General features: G+C 40.8%; 1 protein-coding gene across 2 annotated transcripts in view; it reads right to left on the reverse strand.

Annotated features, from left to right (window-relative positions):
• The window catches only part of ddr2a (discoidin domain receptor tyrosine kinase 2a), a 61542-nt gene extending 50295 nt beyond the window's left edge, over window positions 1-11247 (reverse strand). Inside the window, exons 1-2 of one of the 2 annotated variants that reach the window (XM_049588248.1) lie at window positions 11210-11247; window positions 9002-9174 (exon numbers count right to left, since the gene is read on the reverse strand). The gene's annotated coding sequence lies outside the window, so the exon portion shown is untranslated. Of the gene's footprint in view, window positions 1-9001; window positions 9225-11209 lie in introns of those variants that run through there. The other variant, XM_049588249.1, reaches the window with a different exon arrangement.
• Window positions 11248-13158: the final 1911 nt, after the last annotated feature.

Genomic DNA, 13158 nt, shown 5'->3' on the forward strand with positions numbered 1-13158 from the left:
CTTTAACACTGTAACTGCTTCTGCTGGCGTTCAACAGTCTCCAGCAGGAGCACACACACCTGCTGCAGCTCCTCACTGACGGTGCCATTAGGGACCTATTAGTCGCCTGAGGGCATGAACTGTTCACACCAGTGCGCAGGTGCTCGTAAAAGCTGCCAGCTGATGCTAAGTGGCCACAAGGGAGAAACAAAGTGGGAAACTGCAGGAGAGGCTGTATTTTATCTTCTTGCCAGATCAACCAAATATTTAATCTACCTGCAAGACCCACCAAATATTTCAACAAAGGCTAGTAACTGCTCATTGTGACTATCGTGCAATGACAGGGGGTTGTGTTTGTTATGTAAGGAGAGGAGCCGAAAAATCTCTGACTGGAAATCCATTTTGATTGAATATCCAGGCCCTGAACTTTACAGCTACACTGTCAGATTGGAAAAACACCGCTCCACGCCAACAAGTTTTGTTTTTTTTTTTTCCATTTCCCCCGTTAAAGGAGAGGTCCATCCCCTGCACGCTGCTTAAATCAAAAGCATTTGTGCATTCAGCTAAGACGAGAAGTGCTTTCTTCGATTTCAACAGAGAAAATGACACCTGGGGTCTGAAACTATGCAAATAAAGACTTAACGAATACCAGCATCTCATTATGATATGCATACACCACTCGTTGAACTACGTGAAGGAGCTTCTGTCTTCTCTTCTGCTCTGTTTGCAGTACAAAAGCATCATCAGCTAAATGTCTTTATGAACGTTCAAGTAAAATCTTACTGTTGGAGCTGGTTGACATGAAGCTAGTAGGGTCAGACCCCCTCAAAAAGGTCACAGTACAAATCTGAGGCGTCACTATGTGGCCAATGTCCAAGTGAAATGAAAGTTAGAGCGTCTTTAGCTTCTGTTCTGCGACATATTTTCCAGTGAAACAGAATATTTGAGTGGTGCACAGTTAACAACAGAGATTTAAATCTAATCCTTCGCATTTTATTGTGTGGCTCAACAGTGGGTGGGCTTAGAGTTCAGCATAATACAGAGCTACAGCTGCCGAGTGGCTCCACAGACACCTCCCTCGCTGTCAGGTCAGGAGCAGGATGAGGGAGAAATTAATGAATCAGACAACCATCACATTGTTTTGGAAATGAAAACTAAGGACATCCAAACACACATCTCTTCCTATCTCTACATGGTTTTACAGAAAGAACAAACAGGGATTTTGATGTAAAAGTACTCTGATAGAGATTTTTTACACATATTTGGCACAAAACAAGAGATAAAGGATCAACACAGGGACACGGGATTAAAACTGGAAAAATGGGATTTTCATTTCATGGGGACTTTAATGGAATGGGAATTTTTTAAAACGGTTCTGCTATGCAAATTAGTGTTCATAATATGGACTTTTTTTTGTAAGTATCAAAGAGTCACTAAAATCAGGGGAGTTTAGAGGGCAGATGCCACTTGATGATGAGCTTTAGTCGGCTTTAAAGGCCCTGACACACCAAGCCAACGGTCAGCCGTCGACCAAAGTTGGGCCGTCGGTGAGCGTCTGTCGCCCTAGTTTTGCGGTGTGTCCCGCACCGTTGGCTTTTTGGCCGACTGAGCATGTTGAATTGGTGGCGGAGCTTGTTGGTGAGAGAGATCACTCTAATTGGCTGTTCAGGGTTTATTTCCTCGCCCCTGTAGCGAGTGAATCTGCCTGTAGTGAAACCGGGGCTAACCGGTGCTTCCTCCGGACCGGTGGCTCCACTTCACTCAGCTGCCCCACAGACCCGCTGCTTCTTCCCACTTTAACCTGAATAACAAACCGGAGCTAGCTGGGAGGCTAGCGGAGCGTTAGCCGCAGCATGACCGGAGGGAAGCACAGCCAGTTAGCCTCCGCTAGTCTCTGAGCTAGCCCCGGCTCTCCGTTTGGATCCAACCGGAGCACCGAGCCCTGGTTTGTTATTCAGGTTAAAGTGGGAAGAAGCAGCGGGTTTATCGGGCAGCTGAGTGAAGTGGAGCCTGCGGAGGAAACACCGGGACCGTCTGGATGTAATAGTCCGTGGAGGTGCTGCGGTGCTCGGCTGCACAGATAGGAAACCCCTCAGCTGACAGGATGTACCACTCTCTCACTCCGCTCTCTCTCACGCAGGCGCAGAACGTACGTGCTACTTGGTCGTCGGATGTAGTCCGTGTAGTGTGTTCAAACGCAACTGACACAGGGCGACGTGAGGCGACGCAGACGACGCAACAGTTGGCTTTCGCCGCTGCTAGTTCTTTGATGTTAGTTTGGTGTGTCCGCACCTTTAAGCTGCAACCAGCAGCTCTATAGTTCGCTTTGTCAGCTGGTTTGTCAGGTGGCAATGAAAGTGGCCTATCGCAAAAAGGTGCATTACTTCCAAATGGATTCACAGACTGGTCCAAGATTCTGTGAAAAGGTTGGTCATGAACAACATCAACCTCCAGGGCTGAAAACTGAAGTCAACGTGAAAGTGCCAAACACTGTAGTGCCTCTAATGGCCACTTGAGGCTGGCTCCAGAAGCTTAGAAGAAACCAACCTCGTAGACCCCCCCCCCCCATGTTAAAATGCCCAACTCTACAGCTGAATAAACACGTTTACAGCCTGGAACGAAAAAAGTTTGGGTCTCATAGCTAATTTCAACACAGATGACAAATGTATGAGGGTTCATTTTTATACAACTCACCCGTCTACATTCTATTAAGGCTAAAAGTCATGCATAAGTGAGGGCGGCCTGCTTTGAGTTACAGACTGTCATCACTACAGTCTGTGAGTCAGTACCAGTCCTCGCCCCTGAGCACAGCTCCACCCTCTCGTCTGAATATGGTCACTTCTGGCTCCAATAAAACAAGACAGCAACGGCTAAAATGCGGAAATCAAGGCTTCAAAACAGCAGTCCACAAACCAACGGGTGATGTCACGGTGGCTACGTCCATAATTTCATACAGTCTATGATCGAGAGCTAAAGGACAGCTGATTAAAGCAACTCTTGTGTTTCTTGCATTTCACACAGCACTTAGAAAAAAATTGAACATCCACAACTCCACCTCCCTCCAAAGTCTAGGCGTTGGCAATGTAACGTTAGATACACGGAAGAGGAGAGCGAGTGTAACGTTACAACCAAGACAGTCAACCCCGGAGTTTTAAAACTCAACCGGAGTCAGTGATGACTGATGAGTTTTAGAATAAGGTTACAGTGCTAACCTTAGATAGTAGTGTTAACGCTACTAGTAAGTGGAAACGCACAAGGAAGATAACGTTAATGTTTCAGAGGCGACGCTACAGTATGCTAACGTTAGCCATTAGCAACTGGATGCTGTGTTGTCATATATAACGTTATATGTTATATTAGAAGCAAACTAAACATAATGTTACCTGTCCTGCACAGTCAAACGCAACCTTGGAGTTTTGAAACTTATCCGAGGTCAGTGATGACTGATGAGTTTTATAATATAACGTAAACACTAACGTTAGATAGTACTGGTGACTGGCAATGAACAAGGAGGCCAGGCTCAGGCAACGTTAGGCTACAGTAGGCTAACTGTTAGCAAGTGGATGCTGTGTTGTCATATATAACGTTATAGCCTATGTTACATTAGAAGCAAACTAAAAACGATGTTATGCGAGTGGTTATGTCAGTCGGAGGCCTCCACGTGGGGAAGACAGACAGAACACTCGGCCAATGATTGGTCGGTGCTTTCTTAGAACCATATGAGAATGGTATAATTATGAGTTTTTATCTCTGGTGGAATTCACTTACATGTTCGTGTGCTATCAGCTTATTAATAGCATTTTAACTTAAACAAAGAAAAGCGTAAAAGTTCCACAAAGGTAAGTGTTGCTTTAACTGTTCATGCCAACTGGCAACGAGGGGCAACGTGTGGACGCATGCATGTACAGCGTCACGGCTATTGTAGTTGTGATTCACAAGCTGAAAAGGATGGAGATGACTGGTTTTATATTTAAAAATGTATTTTATAAGGAAATTTTAATCTGAGGGTTCAGCGTCTTGACCAAGGACTCGCTAGGGCCTCGAACCTTCCAATTGGTGGACAACTGCTCTACCTCCTGAGCTGCAAATGTGGAGTAATGAAATAATCGTACCCTCTGAAATGTCGTGAAAGGATCTGAAAATGGCATTTGAGTAAATGTACATTCTCTACCACTGATAACATGTTACTCCACTACACAGACATTCAAATTACAAAACAACAACAGAGCAGATAGTAAGAGTTCTATAAAAGGCTGATGTCGTCCGTACAGGCCGATACGTCGGCAGTGACAACTCACTCACTGCCCAGGCTGTCATTTGCACACAGTGGCAGCCTGCAGCACGTCATGAGGTCCTTTTGATGTTGAAATATTACCTCGGATTTTCCCTGACAGCCTGTAATTAGTGAAGACGGGGGGGGGAGTGAGAGATGGCGAGGTGGAGGGACAAACAGACAAACAAAAAGGGACTGACTTGTAAACAGGAGCGAGAGAATGAGGACTGACCGAGGCCACATGTGCAAACACAGAGGAGGATTTGACTACTGTGTGCTAATGTGTATGTGCATCCATCTTCTAGCTCCCTCTACAATTATTTGGTTTCTGGTGATTCGAGCAGCCTTCTCTGTAATCCGGATCAAAGCAGCAACCTCATATTAACTTTATTATTCAACAATGGAAAATATCACAGAAGCAATGCAACTTTTGTCATATTTCCTGTCACCATCTCATCTGAGTGCAGACCTCAAACAAGTAGCTCAAGCTCAGAAATAAGAGGCACAAATGCGTCTGCTTTAAGCTACGAGTAACCTAATCTCCCTCAAACACTAGGTGATGAGTGGGACGCTGGTTTGGGCAGGGTCGAAGTTCAAGCACGTGCGGGATGCAAAGTCAACAGTGCAGTATTTAAGGGATGATGTTCCCTGAAATGCCTCTATTTATACCAAATTACAGCATGCATGTCAGCGAGCGAGTGCACAGCTGGTTCTCTCTTGCCAGAGGCATTGATTTGAAAACACTTCCAATCAAACAACGTCTGCGTCGAGTTACAGCTAAGCTAAGTAAGCACCGAGTGCCTCCAGTGCAGTGTTTTGAATGTGGGGTTGAAATTACAGCCTTTGCTGTGGTGTGTGATTAGGGTCTGTATGTGAGGATGTCAGTCAGCCTCCAAACTCTGGAGGGGAGGGTTGCTAATTAAAATGACATGTCAGAAAGATGCAGTGATAACACACTCCTAATGTGGTTACTCTATACTCTCTTATTCTATCTGCGCCTGAGTGTGTGTGTGTTTTAGCCTATATATATATATATATATATATATATATATATATATATATATATATATATATGTGTGTGTGTATGTGTGCATCAGATATCAAATTACAGCCAGATAATAGAGTGATGGCCTGGGATCAAATCCCCCTCGAACGTTGTCTCCCTCTCTGTTTTCCATCTGTCTGGACAAATAAAAAACTCTGAATGTGAGTACATTATCCGCTCCCCTCTGACATCCACCACAGGCATTTTCATATATTCCCCGTCTTAAGCAATAACTCCTCCACTCTGCGCTGACAAAGAGCTTATTTACCCTGATAAAGATGGTCTCCTATTTACACATCCAGCCAACAGAGCACACAACAAAAAGATCTCAAAGGAAAACTCCACGCCTGAATACTCTTACACTGTCATAAATGGTCAGCCTGTGGCGATCAGCGGTTCCCGAACTTAATTTGTGGTCAAGTTTTGTAATTTCACTTTTTGTTTTCATCAGCTTGCTTTGTCTACTTGTGCTTCCATTACTTCATTGTTCCCCAGAATGCAGCACTGCACAGAGAAGAGTCTGCAGAGTCTGAAGTGAGGAAAGATAAGTTACAAACCTCTTTATAATTATCACATATCATGGCCCTGTTCTGCATTCTGTTTTACTGAATATTCAGCCAGATAGAGAAACATCACACATTACAGCAGGTGAGGAAAATACGCTGGTGTGACACTTCCATTTTGTAACTTGTCCAAAGCACATTCAGAGAGTTTTAACAGCGTTTAAGCATTTTAAACGAACACTTCATCCACAAAACGCCCATTTTGCATATCAATTACTCATCTTGTGTGAAGTTGAATTCCTGAAGAAAGACTCCAAAGTGAACAAAGAAATATTCTTGAAGAACTGAAATCATCAGGCTCTGTATTAAACAGTAGCAGAACTAAATCAAAACCTCAGTTTACAAACTCAGCTCAGACAATATAATCCAACTCTCATTTATCCAGTCATATGCTCAGTACTTCCCAAACACATGCATTCTCCCTAAAACCTTACCATGTGAAACTGGCACAGAAGAGTAGCGCGCCTGCATTGTTTTAGGGCGTCTACAGATATAAACGAATTTAATTAATGACTTTTTAAGTGCTTTTTAATACCATTTTAAGTTCAATTTAAGACCAAACTTGCGATCGAAACACATACCAAAAGTGAAAATGTATTTTTTCCCAAGTAAACACACTGATATTAGTTGAAGATGAATGCGAAGGTAAATGACACTGCACCTAAAATAAGCTCTCAATCAGCTCATGGTGCAACAACAGTGTTCGCTTTTAAAAGCAAACTAAAATCCTTTTTTCCACACGCTTTTAGTTCAGTTTTTAAGCGTATTTTTATTTGTTTTAGGAATTAGTATTATTGTTATTATCTTCCTTTTTCTAAGTATAATGATAATAATATCACCCTCTTGTTTGTTTGTTTTTATCATGTCCTGCTTGTTTTTATATCTGTAATACTTCATTATCTTACATGACAGTTTATGTTTGTCATGTAAGATGTATCTTAAGCACGCTGAGTTAACGCTCATCGTATGAAATGTGCTGTACAGATAAACTGATGATGATGATACTCTCTATGCTTACCTCTCATAAAAATAAACTAACGAGCAGTCTGGCTAACAGCGAGTTTAACGATGATTTAACTCACTGAAATGCATCGAGTGGCATCGTGTGACGTGTTGTTGTGTCAACGGCTGATACCCTGTCGTGTGTGTTTTTCTCCTGTTAAAATGATGTTTCCTGTCGTGCCAACATCAGAAATCCTCGCGGTGATGTGACTAAAAAAACAAACAGACACATCCAATCTGAATTTAAGACAACTTAATACATTTAAGGCCTTTTAAAAGTAAATATGAATTGTGACTTTTTAAGGATGCCCTTTAAAGTGTTTTAAAGAGCAGGGTTTAAGCAAAAATGCACATGTTTGAGAAGTACTAAGCATGCGAGCAGATAAATGAGACCTGGATACTGAATAAGTTGCGTTAAAGTTTGTAAACGGATGTTTTGATATAGTTTTACTGTTATTAAATGTGGCCCACCATCTTTGGTTTCTTCGTTCACTGTGGAGGCATGAGAGAAAAACAAAGTTTTCTTCCTGAATTCAATGAAGCACAGGGAGAGTAATTAATATACATATACATTAAGTATTCCTTAAATGAAGATTCTCTCTCTCTCAAGCATTCAGCCAGTTACTAGTGATATAAATAATAATAATTGCAAATGTCCCACAACAAGTCACTAGAGCAAAACGTCACGCCTGCAGACTTCTTTTTTAACAACTTCTATTTGATTAAAATGATGTAAACTTGTGAAAAGGAGGAAATAAATTTATGGAGCAGCTGCAAAACAACTTATGTTTGTGATTTTACCGTGCTAAAGGACATAAAATTAATCTGAAAATGAGTTGATACATTTTCATTAGACAGAAAATGAATCGCACTTAAGCTTTGAGGTCTATTATCCGCAGAAAGATCGACAACAACATCGACAAAAAACAGAGTGCAGCCATGTGTCCAGATAGAAAACACACACACACAGCCGCCTGACCTCAGGCTCACCTTCACCTCTCTATAACAATTACTCCATTGATCAGAGTCACCTCTCCTGAGTCTGTCGCTGACTGTTCAAATGTCAGAGCTGTGAGCTCATACATACTCTTAACTCTTCACACGACTCTTCTGTGTCGAGTCGAGTCACCAAATAACTCCAACGAGGTAGAAAAGAGGCCTGTGTGTGGAACATCTATCGCCCACATGCCACAGGAGGACACCTACATACCACCTACGTAACACCTACATAGCACTGAGGAACACACACACACATACACACAACCTCCATAAGCAGGACATGTCCCGCGGGGACGGGAATCTTTTTCAAAGCTGTAACTTGAGCATTCACCATTTCATCAGCTGACCGCAGTAAACCATAAATGAGTCAGTTGTTTAACTTTTCCAAAACAATACTCCTGACTACCCCGCCACAATAAAGCAAACAAAAATGTGCGCGAGCTTGATGCAAGACACTCAAATGAGAGTCACATCATTTTCACATTAGTTACACTTCTTCTGTTGCTTGTAAAAAGAAGAACTCTGCACAATAGAAAGACATTTGAGCGATGCAGTAAACAAACTTCCAGACAGTCACACTTAAATCATTAAAACTCTGACGTGTCTACTGTGTGAACTTAGTGAGGAGGGCGCTCAACTTTATGCATCTGTAGAACAGAAAAGAAGATCTTGTTTGAAGGTTGAAGAGCTTCTGTTGGAGTTTTGATAACATCTAGAAAACTTCCTTTGTTCATACTCTTTCCCTTAACCCTGATTATCTGAAGTGATAACATGTTTAAATAAAAGAAAAGGATTTAATCACATCCAGCCACAGCAAGGCTTATACTGAGTTCAGTTTGAAACAGCTGGATCTGCAGCAGAGCAGAGAGGAGTTTGAATCTGGCATCGCTCTGCTCTGCTCTGCTGTCCACTCTTCTAGTCTGCCATGCAAACAGCAGCTACTCCACACAAAAGGTACATGGAGTTCAAACATGCAGCCGACGCTCCCAGTGCGAAATACTTTAAGGAAACTTTAAGGTACTCTCATGCAGGCTTACAGAAAGGTGGACAGAGTGTGAGGTCCCATTTTTACAGTCCAAACAATGACACAAAGCAGGACGAGAGTCACGGCAAAAAGTTCAACAGAAAAGAATGACTTACTTCTGAGACGTCTTATCCTTTCAGACCATTTGTTCAGAGATGGTTTTAGATTATTCCAGTGAGAGTCAAGACGGCTGGACGCTACAATCCGAGCCCTTCTCTCTCTCTCTCTCGCTCGCTCGCTGGCTCTCAGTCGCCTTCACCAGGGCTCGCTGGGCTGATGTAAGACACCCCTGCACATAGGAAAAAAGAGAGGGAGAGGAGAGAGGGAGAGAGAGAGGGAGAGAGGGGCAGGCAGGAAGAAAAAAACCTTCACATTCTGTGGATTCTTGGGAGCGAGCCAAAGTCCCAGAATTCCACATGCCACACATAAGGTTTCAATTAAGGCCGAATCCAACACTCAATCAGAAAGCTTTCTTCCTCCTGAAAAGAGCCTTTCTTTTGACAGCGTGAGGCTGAGGCAACCGTAACTCAAGGTAACGTTACTTCTGCTGTCTCTGAGGTCACTTAATCACAGATTTATACAAAGTGTTTGTTGCTACTGTGTTGCACGCATGTTTAGTCTACAGCGCTGTAAATACACGACTTTATTATCATCATACTGCAGATCTGATGATCACACGAATAACTCCATCTTCGTCTGTGCTCGAAATACCAAAGACGCAACTTTTCTTTTTATTAAACTCAGTGGCCCTAACACACTGCGGTTTGTCCCAGCCTTAATCGTCAAACCAGATCCATGAAAAGTGTGAGTCAGGTGTCAGAGAGAGGTTGTCCTCTAATGACGTCATAAAGTGTGTGTTTTGCTGCTGATGTGGCCGGAACGGTTTCACCACACAAAAGAAATTAACGGTTTATTTGGAAATGTGACGGTTTCATTCAAAGACACTGCGAGTTTAGATTTTTCCTATTTAATGCAAAAGTTGCCTGTTGTGTAGAACAAAAAATGACTTAAGTGTCAATAATAAAATAAATAAATTTATAAATAAATACAGGAATAAATAAATATGGAAATAAATAAATTCATAAATAAAACAGGATTAAATAAATATGTAAAAAGGCTGTAGAAAAATGAAAAAACAAACAAACAAATAAATATAGAAATGCATTAATCAATACAGAAATAAAGAAATAAAGGAATAAATAAATAAAAATGTTTATAAATAAAATTTAAAAAATGAACAAATAAATACAGAAATGCATTAATCAATATGGAAATAAATAAGTAAAAGAATAAATAATTATTGGAATAAATATGGAAATAAACAGATGAAGGAATGAATAAAAAAAAGTTGATAATTAAATAGCAGGCTACAGAATTTTTCTTATTTTTAATTTAATTTTTATCTTAATTTTTTCTACATTTTTGTATGACAACATTATTAATTTATCTATTTCTATGTCTGTATGTAAAGGATGAATAAGATCCTAACCTCTGTATTTACTTATTTTTAATTTATTTATTATTTAATACCTTCCATATTTATTTGTATTTATTAAAACACTGTTTTATTCATTAAAAGTTTTTCATCCTGAAGGGAAGTAACTGAGATTCATGGATTTTATTGTCTATTTAAAATGACATTTTCTTCCACTGATGTTGTTTCAGGCATGTTAGCCCTCTAATGATGTTAATGTCAGTCTGTCTGTCCCTTGCTTTGATCCAGACTGAAATATTTCAACTGAGCAGACATTCATCTACGAGTATGAAACCCTCTGACTTTGGTGATCTCTTGACTTTTGAGCTTCACATTTGTGGCTTTGAGTTAATAGTCTCAACAGCTGTTAGACAGATAATGTGTAATTTGACTGACACATAAAAGTTGTCACATAAAACTTAATTTCTGCCCTGGTGCCATTATTTGTCCATACCTGCTAACAATGCCTGCAAAAGCTGCACTGAGTGTTTACTGCCAAAGACATATGCTAGCATGCTAACACACTGAGCTAAGATGGTGAACATGTTAAGCATTGTACCTGCTCAACATTAGACTGTTAGCATTATGACGTGTTGCTATGCTAGCGCAAAGAACCTAAAAATATAGGTAGGGTTTATAGTTTTCTTGTGCTAGCGTTAGCATTTAGCTAAACGTGACAGCAGGCTCTCATTAGACACTGAGGAGCTCTGTAGTATAATTTCTACAGTATGTTAGAGGTCCAGTGTGGAATATTTTAGGGGATATATTGGTAAAAATTTAATATAATACAACAAGTATGTTGTCTTTAGTATATAATCACCCAAAACTAAGAATCTCTGAGCTGTCTTACCTTGGAGTGAGCCACTAGGTCCGCCATTTTGTTTCTACAGTAGCCTAGAGCGCTGAGCCGTTTTCGCGTCGGCCACCGTAGTTCTCCTTCACATGCTTGGCACAACTCTGCAGCCTCACCGCGCCACTAGATGCCACTAAAACTCACACACTAGACCAGGGGTCGGCAACCTTTCTTACTATAAGAGCCATTTCTGGCCAGAAAGGCACAAAAACTATCTGTTTGACCCTGATAATGAAGGAAACACAACTGTTTGACGTCTAAATTAACCTATCAACATTACTAATGGGTCTAAATTAACATTTGATAATATGCTTTACCCAGGGGCATAAATATAGACAGTGCAGGCAGTGCAGTTGCACTGGGGCTCAAGAAGTGGAGGGGCCTGTAGAGAGAGCGGGCCCCTGCAATGATTCAGACTGCTGACTTGAACGTACATCTGTGTTCAAAGAGGAAAGATTAAAAGAAAGGGACATTCTGAATGTAAAAATGATGCCATTTGCTATATATGTCCTCAAAAAGACAAACCATCTACATCATGGCTTACTTTATTTATTTATTTATTTATTTTAAATAGTCAGTATTTATCTAAAACAAAATGCCTTTTCTATATAAGCTATAACATCTATAAATAAACTAGGGCTGCAACTAACAATTATTTTCATTGTCGACTAATCTGTTGATTATTTCTTCAATTAGTCGACTAATCATTTTATCAAAAAATGTGTTAAAATGTTGAAAAATGTCGGTCTGTCTCTCCCAAACCCCAAAATGATGTCATCTAATGTCTTGTTTCGTACTCACACCAAAGGGTTTCAGTTCACTGTCACGGGAGAGTGTGTAAAGCTGCCAATATCTGAACGTAAGAAGCTGCAATAAGAGTATTTTGGGTACTTTATAGTACTTTTCTATGAAAAATGACTCAAACCGATTAGTTGACTACTAAAATAGTCATCAATTAATCGACTAATGTTGCAGCCCTAAAATAAACAATAAAACTATTCAATTAAATGATTAATTTTCTTTGATGTTTTTGTTGAATGTGCAGTGGTGACTGCTGGGCAATGTGTATGTTGATGTCTGATGTCAAGGATCTATTTCTGTCAAGACAACACATGCACAGCAGCGTGCACTGGGGCCCATACACCACTGGTTTCACCACAAAGTGGCTCTACACCGGGCTATTTATGATTATTTGGTGCTTTAACGTTGTAGCTTTGCAGTAAAAGCAAACAAATCGGTGCACACACCATTAAATGCTCTGTTTCTGGGTTTGGAATCCATAGCTAGCCTAGAGTGAGGTTCATGAAAATTTTGAGGATTTATCCAGTGTAAAAGCTACACATTTTTCTAAATGAAGAAATGAGAGTCACTTTAGGCCTACAACACTGATAAATGAAAATTACAGTTTTAAAAAAACATTATTAATTTGTGTATAACTTTTTGTTAAAGCCAGAGGAAGCCACTGGAGAGGAGCAAGAGCTTCATGTGGCTCTGGAGCCGCAGGTTGCCTACCAATGCACGAGACTGTTAAATCTGTGCAAAGATCAACGAGCAGACTGGGACACATTCAAAGTGTTTTTCTGTTGAAGCACCCATACTGCAGTTATTTTGCATCGTAATGCAGTAATGGAGCTGGAGAGTAAGAAAGAAAGTGAGTCAGAAAGGAGCCACAGAGAATATTTCCTGCATAGCGGCAGCAGTGTTGCATGCTCTGGCCCATCTTAAACATAAACCATGTGCTGGAAACTCTGATTCAAGACACCAGCAGCTATAATGCAAAAAACACACTCTGCAGACAGAGGCAAGTGAAACTCACACACTCACACAGTGTGCGCTGATTTGTCCGAAAACGTACCAATGCATATTTCTAAAAGGAAATGTTTATATGCCACAACACACTGTACTGTAAATATGTAGCCTGTATGTGCACAGGTCATCACACACAC

The sequence above is a fragment of the Epinephelus fuscoguttatus genome, linkage group LG10 (assembly GCF_011397635.1).
Source record: "Epinephelus fuscoguttatus linkage group LG10, E.fuscoguttatus.final_Chr_v1".
NCBI classification, from domain to species: domain Eukaryota; kingdom Metazoa; phylum Chordata; class Actinopteri; order Perciformes; family Serranidae; genus Epinephelus; species Epinephelus fuscoguttatus.